This window comes from Eptesicus fuscus, chromosome 3 (assembly GCF_027574615.1).
Source record: "Eptesicus fuscus isolate TK198812 chromosome 3, DD_ASM_mEF_20220401, whole genome shotgun sequence".
Classification (NCBI taxonomy): domain Eukaryota; kingdom Metazoa; phylum Chordata; class Mammalia; order Chiroptera; family Vespertilionidae; genus Eptesicus; species Eptesicus fuscus.
The window spans coordinates 23468744-23486890 of NC_072475.1; the positions used below are offsets into that span (position 1 = coordinate 23468744).

Sequence of the window (18147 nt, forward strand, 5' to 3'; positions counted from 1 at the left end):
TAAAATACAAATAATGCTTAGAAAGGTGATGAAAAGCCAAAAGACCCCATGAGGTAACAGAGAAAATGGTTTCCTGGGGGATGCAAAAATAACTTAGGCAAAGGCTAGCTACTTCCTTCAGTTGTAATCCACTGATTATTTATGCAAAAAGTAAGCAATATTCCACTGTCTAGGAGATACAATGTGCATTATGCAATCTTCACGAGAAAGAGACAAATGACTATCTCTACATCAAGGATGTTGTAGAGATTCTGCATTGGGAGCTGATCATCCTGGCATAAGCATTTCTTGGCTCCTGCTGGGAGAGCTCTCTTCTGCCAATAGTTATGGCCACCTGATCCCCCAACAAAAGCTTCAGCTCTGCCCCTCATCATGGAACCAGTAGATTCCCAGGTAAAAAATAATTTAAGGACCCTTACTTAAGCACATTGTTTGACTATCACTTTATATATGTTATGACCTTGGACCCCTGATCTAGTAACTAGGCTTTAAAAAACACTTTGAACCTCAGCATCTCCGGAATGGGTACATACCATTCTCTTTGATCTTTTGCAAGTGCTATTTTCATATCCTGGGCTGGACCTTCTCCCTCTCCATGCTTGTCCTGTCCAGGAAGTGTGTCATGGTTCTTGGTCTTGTTCTACTTCTGGGACAGTGCATCACAGTGGGTGGACCTGGACCCTTATCTCTGCATCAGTAGCCCCAGTTTTAGACTCTACATTGAACATGATCACTGAGAAGAGATCATGCATACATACCATATAAGGAGTCCGGAAAGCATAGGCTTTCATTGAAAAGGCTGTATTTGACCTTCACTATTGCAGTTTTTAGGTGTGGTATCTGTTAACTTTATGAGCTTGGACTTTCTCTTCACAGGCTAACTATTCCATTGTAACACCAACATTGAATCTTCAAAGGAGGTTGAACTCTTCAATTGTCACTTTATTCTTTTTCAGTTCCTTAATTCTTTTGAACCAAAAAGCAGTCTTGATTGCTAGGGGTTAAACTAATTGTTTAGCTGGATTGTGGAAAATGCACGCCACTTTCTGAAAGTCAAGCACTCCCACTGACAGAAATAGCCCATTTTCTATACACTCCTGTTAATTTGCCTGGTTTCCAACCAAGACTAGCTGGCTAACTTTAGCCTGTCACCAAATAGCCCAGAGTCTGATCTGAACCTGGTCTTCATTTCATAAAGTACAGTACGGGTGAAGAATTTTCTTCCAAGTTCCGTCTCACTTGGACTGGATCGTCTTACCTTTTTCTTGTGCAGATGATTTGTGATAGCATATATACCCCATAAGCATGCTGGAAATAAAGTTAAATAGGAATAATAGTCAATCACAAATCTATTCCTTTGTTCAGACTTGGGCTGTGAGCTGCTGTCTCAGTCATCTATTTTTTGGTAGTCATTTGAAATGCTCAGTAACTTGAGGAACTGACTGTTTTTTAAGTAATTGAAGAACAATACTTCTCCTGGGGATAATGAGTCATTTACATTGGAGTGGTTTTTATTCTTTCATCTGGAACTATATAATGCAAAATTAATTTTGTGTTTTTAGCCTCTCATCATCCTGGGGTATTAAACATAAAAAGGGATATTATTAACAAGTCTGCTTTCTAGGATAAATCTTACTGATTTAGAACTTACAAACCCAGGGAAGAGCTCTATGAACCACAAAGACAGTAGAGAGGAACTGTAGGAGTAACCATGCCGTCCAGACTCAAGGAAGATGAACATGCCCTGCATCATCTGTCCCCTTGGTGGGCACTACTTTTGGTCAGTTTGCAGCAAGGCTCTGTTGGGTTGTGTGGAGCCAGAAAGTAGGGATAGATTTTAGGAATGATTAAGAGCTTGGGAAGGCAGAATCAATGACTGACATTCTCCCTTTGAAAACAGGATCCATCCCTAACAATGAAAGCACTTCAAAGGCAAACATATTTCCTTGGGTGCCTTTGGGCTGAAAGAAAAACTGTTTTCAGCAGCTCCACACGCGTCCATTCTTATTACTTAATTTGCAGCCTAGGCGGTTTTTAAGGTTAACCTCAGTATTTGTTTGTCAGCGGTAATTTATTCTGAGGAGCAGGGGGTTGTTGAGGTTTGCCATGCCGGCCACTTACTACAGTAGGTAGGAAGTAGAGATATCTGGACAAAAAGAATGGTTCTTTCTGGGATGATGTTGTGGATGATCAGGAACCCTTTGACTCCTGTGGTGGTTGTTTCTGTTGTAACTTTCAAGATGTCTGGGAGTTGTTATGTCTCTAACAAATCCCACAGGAGAATACTCTCTGAGGAGAAAGAGGTAGTGACTTTGCATGTTTCTGTTGTGTGGTTGCCCTGGTTAGTATCAGGTCATCGGGCTTGTGAGCACACACTTGTTTTTATGTCGTGCTGACACGCACTCTTTGAACTACTGGCACAGGGCTTTCAGGAAGTCTCTGAACTTTCCCAGGCAGGGAAGCAGGTAATTGGAAGCAGCTCTGGAAGCTGGATCTGTTCACCATTGTCTGTTATTATCACCTAGACACAGCCTCTTGTGAAGGCTCAGTATCTGAGAAGCCTGCCTCTGAAGTCTCAGTGGCAATTAATAATGTCCACACCTAAATCAAAATTCCTACTGCTGCTCTTGCTGGTAATATAAGATTCTTCCTGTTGCTTTCATAAATTAGTTGATAACTGTCTCCTCTTCTCTTTCGAGTGAAAGGATTTTAATTACACAATGCTCAGGAGCACAAAGCGTCATCTCGCTGCTGGCAGACAATGGAAGCTCGTGATTAAAGCACATTAAACCTTCATTGAGGCTGTTTACACATTTGCAGCGGTGGCTGTGGTCATTTCTGATAGCAGGGACAATAAATCAAAACCTTAGGATGTTCTTTTTTTATTAGCCAATGATTGTATAGCCGGTGGTGGCTTTTTAACTAACCATGTGTAAAATGGGGTGATATAATTTGTAATTAAGGAATTAAGTAGTTTTTATTCCCCCAGCAGATATTTAGGGCTTTCATATCATTTGGAAGATTAAAGCTGGCTTTGAAATAGTGCATTGATAGTCCCCTAATAGTTAATACAAAACACTGTGCATGCTGGGGACTTCCAGAGGTATTTATTGGGGATCACATTACTCCTGTAACTCAGGTATGGCCACCATAGTGGTGGTGTTGAACCCAAACAGGTGATGAAAAGAAAAGCCACCTGATCTTCTGGGGGGTGAAAGATGGGATGAGAAGGGGAAATGGCACGTGGAGAGAGAACTCTCTGGGAAAGCGGGAGAGATCTGTGTTCTTTTATCCCAACTGGACCACATACCAGGTATGTGGATTTAGGCTTGTTACTTAAGCTCTCTAACCAGTTTCCTCATCTATAAAATGGAAGTCATAACATCTGCCTTATTCAGAGGACCAATGAGATAGTCTGCCATAGTGCTGGGCACAGTTACTGGTTCAGTAAAAGATGCCCAGTAAGTCTGGAGACCTTCAATTGTTCACCATCTGCAGCCTGTGGTAGAGTGGCCTGATTTTTCTTGTCTCTTCCAAGAGAACTGCATAAAAAAGCAAGAATGCTGTGGCCTATTTAAATCCCCCAAATATCATCTTTTTGTCTTCTAGCAGGGAATCACAAATGACATTTTGCAGAATCCTAGTTTAATGCCAATGATAAGGTTTTAATTTATAATTTGAACTCAAATCCCAATGTCACCAATTCATGTAAGAGGAAATATAGCAGAATGGAGAAATTTTTAAAACATGCATATCTTCTTTGAAATGCTGAGTCAAGTTTCCTTGAGTTTCAGAAGGTTTCTGGAAATACTTGCAAAGTGTTTTCATTGTGATTGTTAGAGAGACAGGCAATCCTGAAATCCTGAGGGGAGTTTGACAGCACAAATCCCATTTGCAAATTGGCCTAGGATATTACAAGCTCTCTCTTTCAGCTCTTACACTCTCATCATCACATCAGGAAACAGATGTTAGTTGCCTTGTTTACCATCAGTTGCTGATGTGTTTAAGGCTGCCACATTTTCAATTTGTGTTTCTTCTTTTCATCCAAGCAACTAGCAATATGTAGGCTACCAAAGCTGTGGACATGACATGGTCGGATAGAAATCAGTTTTTTATTTCTTCTAAGAAAATATATTAGGATTTATTCTGATTTGAATCTGCCTAAGATGTTATTGTTTCATTATTATTATTATTATTATTATTATTAACTAGAGGCCCGGTGCATGAAAATTCATGCACTGGAGGGGGTCCCTCAGCCCGACCTGCCCCCTCTCACAGTCTGGGAGCCCTCAGGGGCGGGAGGCAACCCGGTGATCAGGGGAAGGTGACACCCCATCACACCTCTGCTGCTGCCACTGCCGGCAGCGCAAGCCTCAGCCGGCCCTGGTTACCTGAGCCTCAGGCAGCCCTGGGCAGCTGGGCAGCCACCATTTGAGGCTTGCCTGCACCTCAGGCCGGTCCTGAGTGGCTGAGGGGCTGAGGGGACTGGGGGACTGAGGAGGCAGGTGTGCCTGTCACCCCAGAGGGGCTGAGGTGACTGGGTGCTGCCATCTTGTGGCTGTGGGCACCGCCATCTTTGAGGGCAGGGCAGTCAATTAGCATATTCCCTCCTTATTGGCTGTGGGCGCTGCCATCTTTGCGATGGCTTGAGGGTCAATTAGCATATTCCCTCTTTATTAGATAGCGTACATAAAACTTAATATGTTAATACCAATGTTAATATATAGTTTTCTATAATAATATATAATAGCAGTCATTAATACTTATATTTTATATCCTAAATAATAAAAGGGTAATATGCAAATTGACCCTAACTGCAGAATGACCGGGAACGACTGGTTGCTATGATGCACACTGACTACCAGGGGGTAGACACTTAATGCAGGAGCTGCCCCCTGGTGGTCAGTGTGCTTCCACAGCGGGAGCACTGCTCAGCCAGCAGCCATCTCATGGCTGGCCAGCACAGCGGTGGTGGCAAGAGCCTCTCCCATCTCTGAGGCAGTGCTAAGGATATCTGACTAATGGCTTAGGCCCACCTAAGTCATTAGTTGGACATCCCCTGAGGGCTTCCAGGCTGCCAGAGGGATGTCTGACTGCCAGCTTAGGCCTAATCCCTGCAGTTCATGAATTTACATGCACCGGGCCTCTAGTATTACCATATCACTATTTGCTTATCTGACAGGTACCAATCTAATATACATTGTTTAAAATCCTCACAACATCCAAGCAAGATGGAAATTACTGTCCTGAGGTTACAGGTAGAGAAAGTGAACGAGGCTCAGAGAGGTTTAGCAGCTTTCTCAGCACTGCATAGCTAATGTGTCAAAGCTGGGATTCACATTCAGCCTGGTCAGTTTCCAAACCCAAGCAGCTTTCCCATACCCTGCTGCCTCTCTTCTTGGAGAGTGAACCACACTCTAATGAAAGATGTGTTCTATGTGGAATAACAGTGCACAGCCATTCATAGCAGAGCTCTTGAGCTGTTGCTATTTTAGTCTTTTTTAAGGCTGCAAATATTCCAAATAAGTGGCCCCTTCCTCTAGGCAAATTTTAACCACCTCATGAATTGTATTACAAGGATATGCTTAGTTTATCATGGGTTGTTTATGAGTGCTCTTGAGTGAGGGGAATCACTTGGGGCAGTTTATTTTCAAGGTTACACAAGGGGTGGATTAATAAAATGCAAACATAATTTCAAGGAAACTCAGCTGGCACTAGGTGGGCATAACAGATTCTGAGTGATGACAGCTACCTTTGCCCCAATTCCTATTTGTACCCTAATGCAGATATCACTGACTTGTGTTTCACAAGACCAACTTTTCAGGCAATATAAAGATTTTTCTTTTAGAAAATCTGAATTGAACCTTATTTACTCTAGGTTTGCTTTCTTCCTGATTTTTTTAACCATATTTAGTTTAGGCCCAAAAACTTGGAATCATCTTTGTCACTTTTGCCTTACAAAGTGCCATTACATGCCATACCTAATCTATCCATAAACCCTGATGGCCCATCTTAAAGATATACGGAGAATATGAAGGCAGCACCTCTGCAGTAATACTAATATGTCAAGGCATTGAGGTAATTTGTAGTTTTTGTAAAGCCTATTTTATTGAGACAGATACTCCAGATATAGGGAATCCTGGTATTTTGTTCCAAAAAGTAATCAAGTAGAGAATCTAGAATAATTGTTTGGCAATTATGAGAATCTTCTGACTCTCTAGAATGTTAAGTATTTACCTAGAATTTTGTTAAGAAATTATTTCAGATAATTCAAATTGAATATCCAAGCAGTATTTAATGATCAAGAAAGGATGTCCCAAATTGGTAGTAAACCCCTGTAATTATAGATGCATGTAGCTTTGATTTGACAGTTAAAGAGTTTTATTTCTTTGTACATACATATATGTGTTCCCTGGGCAGTAAAGGACTAAAGGCAAAATTCCCAAGTACAAAAGCAATTTGCATATGCCAGGCTCTCAGAGAATCACCCTAGCTAAGAATTCAGCATCAAGTGTCATGGAGGATTGAAGAAGTGACTGACACAAAAGATTTTTGAGTATAAGAGTCAATCATCATCTGCCTTTATCATAAAAATCGCTAAAATAGTGCATTTTGAGCAGGACTGCTTCCACCAAGATAAATTAGTTGCAAAATACAATCCCACATAAATGAAAAAAGTTAAATATAGTATATGTTCAGTATTATCTATCTAATCAACAAGCATTTGCCAAAAATGAAAAATCTGGCTTTAGCTTTTTTAATGAAGACTATAAGCATTCTTAACCAACAAATTCATATGTGTTTTAAGGGTACTATGGAATGATTCAAGGGTAGGCAAACTTTTTCTGCAAAGACCAGGTAGTAAATATTTTTGGCCTACCAGTCCATGTGATCTTGGTTGTGACTATCCAACTCTGCAAAACAAACATACTATGTAAATAAATAGGCACATGTTCTAAGAAAGCTGTATTTACAAAACAGGTGGTTAGTTGGAATTGGCCCATGGGCTGAGCTATAGTTTGATGATTCCTTCAATATATCATCATTAGAGTAAGAAGTGCTTGCTCTAAATAATGCCAAGTGATATAGGTATAGATATTAAAGGGAGTGGACAGGAAAGTCCTTTATCACAATAGTTGCCATCTTTTCCTCTAATAGATGGATTCCTAAAAAAAAAGAAGAGCTATTTAAAATATATGAGAAATAATTTAGTTAATGGCAAAATATTTGAATCATTTCCACTAACATCAAAGTAAAGAACATGATAATGCCTGGCATCACCTCCATTACTCAAGGTTTTTATAAAAATCTTTATTGTTGAAAGTATTACATCTGTTCCCCTTTTCCCCCATTGACCTCTCCCACCCCTTTGAGAATCCTAGCCAATGGAATAAGAAAGAAAAAGAAATTTGGTATAGATATTGGAAAGGAGACCAAGCTATCATTATTTAAAAGTGATATGATCTTTTGCCTGGAATATTTAAGGGAATCAACTGAAAACTTATGCAATTAGGAAACTAACCATAAGGTAAACATTGTTTTTTTTTTATTAATTGCTTTGTTGTATACCAAAAATAACAATCAGAAAATGTAATGCTAAAAAATTGGACAAAAATCTTACACCTATGGATGAGGACAGGGGTGGGGGGTAAGGGCATGGGGTGGGGTGGGAACCAGGTTGAGGGGAGCTGTGGGGGGGAAAAAAGAGGAATATCTGTAATAATCTGAAAAATAAATATTTCTTTTTAAAAAAAGATTATGACTCGTCCAGCCAGTGTTAGTGGTTGAGTCAACCTGTCAATCAGGAGGTCACAGTTTGATTCCCAGTCAGGGCACACATCTGGGTTGTGGGCTCGATCCCCAGTGTGGAGCGTGTGGGAGGCAGCCAATCAATGATTCTCTCTCACCATTGATGTTTCTCTCTCTCTCTCCTCCCTCTCCCTTCCTCTCTGAAATCAATAAAAAGATATATTTAAAAGAAAAAAATTTCACTCCCAATAGATAAAAAACTAAAAATACCAAACTAATAAATGTGTAAAGCCTAAATAACAATACTATAAAACTTTACTAAGAGGAATAATATAATACCCAAATAAATAAAGTAGTGGTTGAGTTTCTGGGATAAAAATACCAATTTAACTAAACATTTTCAATTTTCCTCAAGTATATTTATAAATTCAGTGTAAACCCACTTAGAGTCCTTACAGGCTTTTGGTGGAACTGTATAAGGTAACTTTGGAATTCAATAAGAAGAGTAAATGTGAAGGCAGAACTAAGCAAAATGTTGAAAAGAACATTGAGGGGACTTGCCTCTCTAAATATCAACTCCTATAAGTTATATAAGCTACAGTAATTAAAACAGTGTTGTATAGTTCCAAAAATAAATAATAGATCAGTGACAATATAAATTTCAAAGATAGCCTCTCATAAAACTACATGAGTAATAAAGGTAGTATTTCAAATTGGTGAGGAACAAAAACTATTCAATAAATTATCTCAAGCCAACTAGTTTATTCATCTAAAACAGACATAAATTTACATTCCGTTTTTATACTATGTGTGAAATAAATTCCAGATGGACTAAAAATCATAAAAACATAAAAAAATTATAAAAATATATTTATCAATTTTGGTTGGGAAATACCCAAGAAGGAAAATACTACTGAGATGCTCAACTTAAATGAATATGTATGTGTGTCTCATGATATTTGTCAAATATCTCAATATACTAGTATGTATTGGACAAAGGTTTAATATCCCCCAAATAGACAGAGCACCTTAAATTAATTAAAATTACCAAAGCAATCCTTTCAATAGAAAATGAACAAAGTATACATATATTGAGTGTTTTATCAAACAGCAAAGACTATTTTGTATGCTTTATTTATTTAATCCTCACAACTCTATGATATACCATTTTCCTCAAAATACTAATTATTATAGAAAAGCATCTACACTAATAAAAGAGAAAAATGCTAATTGACCATACCTTCGCTATGCCCACAGCCAATCAGAACTAGTATGCAAATTAACCCAACAAAGATGGCGGTTAATTTGCATATGCTGAGGGAGGGAGGAGTGAAGACTGAAGACAGCATAGAAGGAAGAGGGAGGGAAAGCAGAAAGCAAGGCGGCTGCGGGAGGGAAAGTGCGGGGCAGCGGTGGTGGGAGGGAAAGCGTGAGGTGGGGGGCAGAGACAGTGGGAGGGAAGGGAAAGCACCAGGCAGCGGAGGGAGGGAAAGTGCGGGGCAGCGGTGGCGGTGGGAGGGAAAGTGCAAGGGGGGCAGCGGCTGCGGAGGGTGGGGGGGGGGGTGGCAGCAGCGGGAAGAAAAGCATGGGGTGGGGCTTGGGTAGCAGAGGCGGCAGGGAAAGTGCGGGGGGGGCGGGAGAGGTGGCGATGGCGGGAGGAAAGCCCGCCGGAAGTCCTTTTCTTGCAGGAATCTTCCTGCAACGGGCCTCTAGGCCTACGTAATAAAAGAGTAATATGCAAATTGACCCTAACTCCGCTACACCCACAAGCCACGCCCACCAGCCAATCAGGAGCAGATATGCAAATAAACCCAACCAAGATGGCTACAGCCACAAAGAGCAAGGTTTCCCAGGCAATGGAGGAAGCCAAGCTTTCTGCCTGCCCTTGCAGGACTAAGCCTCCACTCAAGCTACGAAGTTTCAATTATAAAAGGTAAACAAATCCAAACAGAAATGGTGGCAGCCACGGAGCTGGAGAGAGCAGGCCAGGGTTGCCCCCGGCAATGGAAGAAGCCAAGCTTTCCACCTGCCCTGGCTGGCCTAGGCCTCCACTCCAGGCTACAAAGTTTCAATTATAGAAGGTAAATTAACCCCAACAGAAATGGCTGCCAGCCACGGAGCGAGCAGGAGGCTTGGCTCTGCTCCAGGCTACAAAGTTTCAATTGTAGAAGGTAAATAAATTCCAGATACCAGGGCCTCCCCACTTGGGTCACCAGGGGGCATGGCTGGCCTTCAAACCACCACAGGCCCCTTGCTCAGGCCGCCCCATGCCCCAAGGGAACCCCCATCCTGATCCAGGATACCCTTCAGGGCAAACCAGCTGGCCCCCGCCCCTGCACCAGGCCTCTATCCTATCTAATAAAAGAGTAATATGCAGATTGACCATCACTCCAACACACAATATGGCTGGCCCATGTGGTCAAAGATCCTGCCCCCATGTGGACACAAGATGGCCACCACAAGATGGCCAGCAAGGGAGGGCAGTTGGAGGCAATCAACCCTGCAGGGGAGGGCAGTTAGGGGTGACCAGGCTGGCAGAGGAGGGAAGTTGGGGGCAAACAGGCTGGCAGGGGAGCAGTTAGGCAGCAATCAGGCTGGTAGGGGAGTGGTTAGGGGGTGATCAGGCTGGCAGGCAGAAGCGGTTAGGGGCAATCAGGAAGGCAGGCAGGCAAGCAGTGAGGAGCCAGCAGTCCTGGATTGTGAGAGGGATATCTGACTGCCCGTTTACGCCATGGGGGATGTCCGACTGCCCTATGGCCTAAATGGGCAGTAGGACATCCCTCGAGGGGTCCCAGATTGGAGAGGGTACAGGCTGGGCTGAGGGACAACCCCCCTCCATGCACAAATTTTGTGCACTGGGCCTCTAGTGTTAAAATAATTTCCTGTCTCAAATTGAAATTTTTTTCAAAGATTTATAATATTAACTGTTAGAAAGGTTTGCAGATATGGTCACACCCTATACTTTTTTATTGGGAATAAAATTGGCTCAGCATTTTTGGAGAGCAGTTGGCTGTTTGGTCCCTCTTTAAAATGTTCATGGCCTTTGACCTAGTAATTCCACTTAGAATAAACTTTCCTGCACAAAAACTAATAAATATGTATTAAAACTTAAGTGTAAGAATAATCAGTGAAGTATTGCTTCTAAAAGAAAAAAAGTTGGAACAATATAAATGTTATCATGCATTATTCTGACAAACCAAAAGTAAGGTGGGAAATGTAATCTCTTACCTTAAATTGTTTGGAAAACTTGTTCAAGAGTTGGAAATGGGCAAAAGAGATGACTAAGTGTTCTTTCACTGGAGTGTAGATGTTGTCTAGTGGACTCTCCATGAATTATCTGAATCCATAAGTGGATGCCCCTGTATATTTCTATTGACTAGGCCAGTGGTCGGCAAACTGCGGCTCGCGAGCCACATGCAGCTCTTTGGCCCCTTGCGTTTTTAGCAAAGGCCAGTTTAGGAGTACCCTAATTAAGTTAATAACAATGTACCTACCTATATAGTTTAAGTTTTAAAAATTTGGCTCTCAAAAGAAATTTCAATTGTTATACTGTTGATATTTGGCTCTGTTGATTAATGAGTTTGCCGACGACTGGACTAGGCTATTGTATAACTCTGGAAGGGTTGAAGTTAAGTTGTAGAAAATGGTTATTAATACAATGATTCATGTCCATACGAATGCAAATGAACTATGTTCCATAGAAATATGATTGATTTCCACCCTATAGAAAAAGATAACCTCAAACAGTACACTTCATTGCCCCATGGAATATTAACTAGTTTTGCATCTATTAACTTATTCATTTCAGAATTCCTGATTTCCTTTGTGTATAATGGTTGTTCTTTAAGTTCTCCTCTGAACTAGTCTTAGTAACTTATGAGTGGAAAACAATCTTTGACATATGGTCGTTTTATATTTGCATAAGAGTCAGGATTATACCTTCTACAAATTATACATTACCATATTAAAGTAGTTGCTTTTTATGAGATAAGAAGTTCTTTATTGCATGGTATTTGCTATGGCTTTAGTCATCTGTTCTTATTCAAAATCAAAATCAATTTTATTGTTCCCTGGACAACATTAAGATTTTATTTGATGATATTGTTGAATTCTGTGTTGAGACAAGGATGAAGCTTAACTATTGTACATGAAAACAAGGTGAGCCAGATAATATTTACTGAACATTATGTCTTATCCTAAGATTCTACAACACAGACTTCACAAGAAATTTATGCTGAAGGAGGAGGAACTGTGGACAGCAAAAAATTGAGACATTGGAGCGCACCCATTTAAAAAAAAACACAAACACCCAGCTCCCATGATAATTAAAATGTTAGGAATGGCCCTTGAAATATATGTTTTTTAAATGTTGTATCCTTAACCTTTTTTCCCTTTGGCAAGATAAAATGCATGGTGGGTATTAAATTTCAACAAAATAGACTTGTGCCCTGTTCTAATCCCTTTTGCCATATGTGGGCTGCCAACACTGGTATTTGTTGAGGTAGAAATGAAAGCACAATAATACAGACTTTTTCATGCAGCCAACTCATTCTTCTTGTCATGTATGCAGTGCCTCAGGGAGGGAAAAATCAAGGTGCTTAAGGAAAGAGAAAAGTAAAACAGAAGTGAGAACTCAATCTGTAGAGCTCTGTGAAGTGCCACTGTTTCTTCCCTTCATACAATCAGTTAATCACCCTATAGAATGCCGGAGTAGTCAGAGTCTGAGCTGAAACAATGAATTCAATTTTTTTCTCTCCTTTAAATGTCTCCTTTTCAGTTATACAGTATTTTATGAAAAATTGATGTCTTGCTAGTCAACATGATGAATGTTGGGACATGCAGGGAATAGTTTAAAGAGTTTGTTTTAACAGTTATGCATTTAAATTGTCCCATTACAGTGGACATGTTTCCTCTGCCAACAAAAAATCAGTTCTTAAAGGTCCAGTTCTCCTAGAATTTTTTTTCCTGCTTTCAATCATTTTGATGGCAATTCTGATGAATTCATGAATTAAAATTATTTCATCCAAATGTTAGATTTCAAGGTGGCAGTTTGGGGCCTTTTTTTCTTTTATTGCAGGCTTTAATGCATAATGTGGAAGACATTTAGAGTTTAAAATATGACATATTCTCTAAGGAAAACAGATATCTAGGCTCAGTGGGGCATTTGTCTGAAAGCAATTAAGTTGTGCAGTGCAAATCAGTATAAAAGTCATTTCTGAACATTGGTGTAGTTTAGTTTAAGTCCAGTTCTCAGGTCAAGGTCCCAGCCTCAGATATTGCTCATAGAAGATACAGGATAAATATTTACTGAACAAATGAGCACAGAGAAAGCATCATCCATTACTCTAGTCCATCAATGGGAGAACAAAGGTAAATTACCTTTTTCACTCCCTTTGTTCTTTTTCTACTTACCCCAGAATCATCTATATATATAAAAGCCTAAGCGACTGGCACGACTGAACAAACAGAATGATCAGAACAACCATAACAACTGGTCACTATGATGTGCACTGACCACCAGGGGGCAGAAGCTCAATGCATGAGCTTCTCCCTGGTGGTTAGTGCGCTCCCGGAGTCAACCTCCCCCAGCCAGCCAACCTATCATGGTCCCTTCCCCCGGCTGGCAGGCCCCGAGCTGGGACAGGGAACCAGGGGTGGGTGGCGGTGGATGCAGCCCCTTTCCTAGGAGGGCCAAGGGCCAGCTTCCTCCTTGGGGCTGATGGCCAACCTCCCGCACCCCGTCCCTCCCCCCCAGCTGGTAGGCCCCAGTCGGTGCCTGCCAGTCATGGTGCCGACCGGGTAGACAGAGAACCGAGGGTGGGTGGTGGCAGATGCAGCCCCTTTCCCAGGGGGGGGCAAGGGCCAGCTCCCTCTGGGGCCAGCCAACCTCCCACAGTTCCTCCTCCCTTGTCCCTCCCCCTGCCCAGCAGGCCCTGATTGGCATGGCCCCAGTTGGCCTGGCCCCGATTGGCCCTGATTGCTGGCCAGACCTAGTGACCCCACCGGTGTATGAATTTCATGCACCAGGCCTCTAGTGGATTTATAAACTCATATGGCTATACCTTAAAGAGCCATTAATGCCAACTTTTGCATTTTACAGATGAGGCAACTAGAGGTTTGAAGTGGCTTGCCCACAGCTGCATAGCAAGTTAATGGCATGACCGCCAGATGGCAAATCCAGGCCTTCCAGCTGTAAATTCAATGGCCCTTTTGTTGTGCCAGCTTGCCTTCAGGTGTTTCTATAAGACTGGTAAAGGGGCAACTCACCACCTCAGAGCTTGGGCATATCTCCTTGGCTGCCTGTCATGAGCTCTTAGCTATTTCAGTTCATAACAGGCAGTGTTATTTCTGAGCCCTCAATAAGGGGGGATCAGTGGCAACATAGTTGGGCCAGTGTCTGAGTACTATTGTAATAGACAGGTAAACATGACTGAAATTGAAGAAATGCCCTTATCGGAACTCTTCTCAAGATGTTCTATGCTTATAAGAAGTCAGCAAAGGCTTCAAGAGTCACAGTGAAGGTTCTGGTAGGTCAGGGGTAGTCATGGAGGAGTTTTAACATGTGATTGCTCTTTTGAAAAAATAACTTTGAAAGAGTAACTATGGCAGTAGAGGGGTAGCATGAGTTAACCTAAAAGTAAAAAGGCCTTTCAAAGTGAGAGAGGCAACAAGCATTTATTTGAAATCACTAAATATAGAGCTATTGTACCAATAACTAACTATTTAGGACACACTGATTCAGGCAGAAACCCAAATAGTGTTCACATTAGGAGACAAAGGCAATGGGTATTTATGAGAAAGGGAAGGGAACAATTACAGCAATAGAAGGAAGGCATTTCTATTGGTGCAGATAACATAACAGTAATGCTAATTCTAAACGTCTCCCACATGTCCAAACAGTTATGAACGTGAGAGGTCCTCACACATGTGGATAATGTTGTTCCTACCTGAGGAGTCACAGACCACGAGACAGTGACTCTCACGCTGACAGAAGCTCGGTGACAAGGAGTGACTATCCCATGGCCCACCTGCTCAATCTATTCCTTTAATGGGCAAACAGGATGCAGTGATAACCAAGAAATGTCTCTAGAAGCAAAAAATGGGAAGCACTAAATATATAGCTACTGTACCAATCAAAGTCTGGATGACTCTACTTGAACTGAAGCATATACCTAATTTCCTGGTTAGAAAGAGACCAATCAATTGTATGGGTCCAAAATGGTGTTTTGGGTCCACGTGGAGCAAGATTGCACTATGAAATTTCACAGAGGCAAGAACTTTTATATCAATGATGAAAGGCTAGTTACGAAGAAAGCCTACTCCCAACACCCTGCCCCAGCATGAAGGCAGTTCCACTAAATGGGAAAGGCACAGCTGTAGTCGGGATGTATACCCAGGATCCATGCTGGATGGGGAAGTCAGCGCAGGACCAAAGGAGGTGGAGGCATAGAAGTTGGGATGGAGGGCACGGAACTAAGCTGAGACATCCTCCACGGTTGTGCAGATTCCTTTTTTCTTTCTTTCTTTTCTTTTATTTTATTTGTGTGTTGTTGTTTTTTGGGGTTTTTTTTGTAAAGGCATTAAGGCATTTATTTTATTTTTCTTTATTGATTAAGGTATTACATTTTCAATAGTGATCTTTTTATGGGAATTGTATGTATGAACTAAAAAGGGAACTTTTTAAATTCTTCTACTTGGATATTTTTTAAAGCATCACAAAGCACACAGTACTTATCTCTGGGAGCAAAACCTTCCTACAGTCATTCAACAAATATTTATTGAGATCCCATTAAGTGTTCCAGGAAGTCTTCTAGGAGCTGGGGGTGTAACGGAGAACATGACACATTCCCTGACCTCATTCTTGAGTATGTTAATTGCTTTTATGGGAAATGGCACTTTAAAAAAGGTATTTATATAAACAATTTTTTCCCCAAGTCATGAAAATGATATCCCCTCTCTAGCTTCAGTTCCCACCAGTGCAAAATGATGGCACTGACCTGGACACCTCCCCAGGCTTCTCCTGGCTCTAAATTCCTATGACCACTGTCACTTCATCAGGTTAGTGCGAAGGGCAATGCCTTTTCTTCACTCAACTTTTCCATCCTTAATATTAAAAATCTAAATCCATCTCAAAGCAACACATTTGACATTTTTCCACACACTGAATCCAAATCCAAAGGTTAAACACATAAATCAAATCAACTGAGGAGCTAATCAGGAAGTGTGGTTAGGCACCCAACATGTACAAAGGTTTCCGCTGGCCTCCTCTCTGCTCTCTCAGGCCTTATGTAAACCAACACCCCAGAGAAATGGGCACCAGGGTTAAAGAATAAATTTTATTTCCCTTTTTACTATTCTTAGTATTAAAAATGGAAAAATAGACTCCAAACATGACTGCCCTTTTTCAGAGTAAGAAGAAAATTTTACCATTTCAAGGTCAGAACTTGTAGACATAATGTAGGGAGGGGAGAGAGAAGAGGAAGATTAATGCTCACATTCTACATGTCAGCACTATGCGGTGACTTATCCATATGACCTCTATGTCTACAGGAAGTCCGTCTGTTAAGCACTATTATTTTCCACTTTAAGATGAGGAAACTAGGGATGAGAAAAGCAAACTGTTCATGATTAAGTAGCTAGGACGTAGCAGAGTTGAGATGCTAGTTAAGTCTAGAACCATACTCCTTCCAAATACTCCCTTTACTCTGCCATCCCAACATGTTTAATCAGGTTTAAAGACTCCAAACTTAGTAATATATTTATATTTTAACTTTTGGTTTGTTCATATTTAGCCTCGGAGTAGTATTATATTAAAATAATATAAAGAAGTGCTCCTAATTACAGAATTTCTTTAAAGTCTTTGTCAGATAATTCTGACATTTGTGTTATGTTGTCATTGGCAGCTAATTGTCTTTTCCCAGGTGAGTTGTGATTTTCCTGTTCTTTTGTGTGTTGAGTAATTTTGGATTATGTTCTGGGTATTTTGAATGCTACGTTTCGAGGCTCTAAGTCTCATTTAAATCCTATAGAGAATGTTGATATTTTCACCTTAATAGATAACTCATCCAGTTGGGTTCGGGCCACAAGACTCTACCAGCCTTCTGTGTGTTATGGTTTCAGTGTTAGTTATGTTTCTCAAAGCCCACTCAGTTGTGAAGATACATGTAAGTGCATATCACAGTGCCAGTGCACAGAGATGCTCCAATATTGCTAGTTGTTCTTAAATAGTCATAGCCTGTATCTATCTAACATAGCTAAATCGTATGATTGAGGATTGATTGGTTTTGAGATCAGACTAGGAATTAGGCCAAATAGATGAGGAAACAGTTGATTTGGCACCTGGATCATGAAGAAGAATGAACAGAGTCTGTGGACTCAAGAGTCTAAACTTGAGTACCAGTTTGGGCACTTTAATAGCAATGTACTTTTGGTGAGTTATTCCAACTGAGTTCTGTTTCATTGTTTGTAAAACAAGATGAATGAAATATTGCAGGCTATTTTTTTACAGTGTAAAATTTTTATATTTAGAATTAGCCAGCTAGACTCAGTTTAGATGATCCCAATTTTGTTGGCAACATCCAAAGCATCATAGTCAGAAGGCAGTCGAACATATGCCTTCTTCTCTTCATCAGGCCTGAGCAGGGTGTGACCTCGGCCACAGGAATGTCATAGAGCTTCTTCACTGCCTGTTTGATCTGGTGCTCATTGGCCTTGACATCCACAGTGAACACAAGTGTATTGTTGTCTTCTATCTTCTTCATGGCTGACTCGGTAGTCAGGGGGAGCTTGATGTGGCATCGTGGGCAAGCTTGTTTCTCATGGGGGTGCTCCTCCAAGGATATTTAGGCTGCCTTCAGAGCCTTCGTGTCTTTTGCCATTGGAAGGTGGGTCACATGGGGATTTTCGTGTGTGTGTGTGTGTGTGTGTGTGTGTGTGTGTGTGTGTGGCTGGGGACACCTTTCAGCACTGCTTTCTTTCCCTTAAAAGCCTTTGCTTTGGCTTCGGCTTTGAGAGGGGCAGGAGCTTCCTTCTTCTCTTTCGGTGCCATCTTCGTAAAAAGGCAATTGCAGGATATTTTAGAGAATTTAATATAACTGCATAAACTGAGCATTGAAGTTAAAATATATAAAACCCCTGGTGTAGTACCTGGCACATAGTAAGTACTCAATAACTATTTTTATTATTAATTTCAGAAAACATGTACTTCAGTAATAAAGTTAGTAAAAATAAAGAACAACAGTGATATCTTCAGTACATGTGCCAAAGGTCTACTTCTGTTTTGGTTTGCTCTGCTTTACAGGTGTATTTCATTAGTGGAAGATGCTGATGTGGTTATACATGGGCTAAAACCTTTCCAGTGACAAACACAGTCAAACAGATGACCTCCCAGACTTCACA

At 41.0% G+C, this 18147-nt stretch overlaps 1 pseudogene; it reads right to left on the bottom strand.

The window, feature by feature from the left end:
* Positions 1–17298: 17298 nt before the first annotated feature.
* On the bottom strand, positions 17299–17797 carry LOC114231793 (60S ribosomal protein L23a-like; annotated as a pseudogene).
* Between the last annotated feature and the right edge of the window lie 350 nt (positions 17798–18147).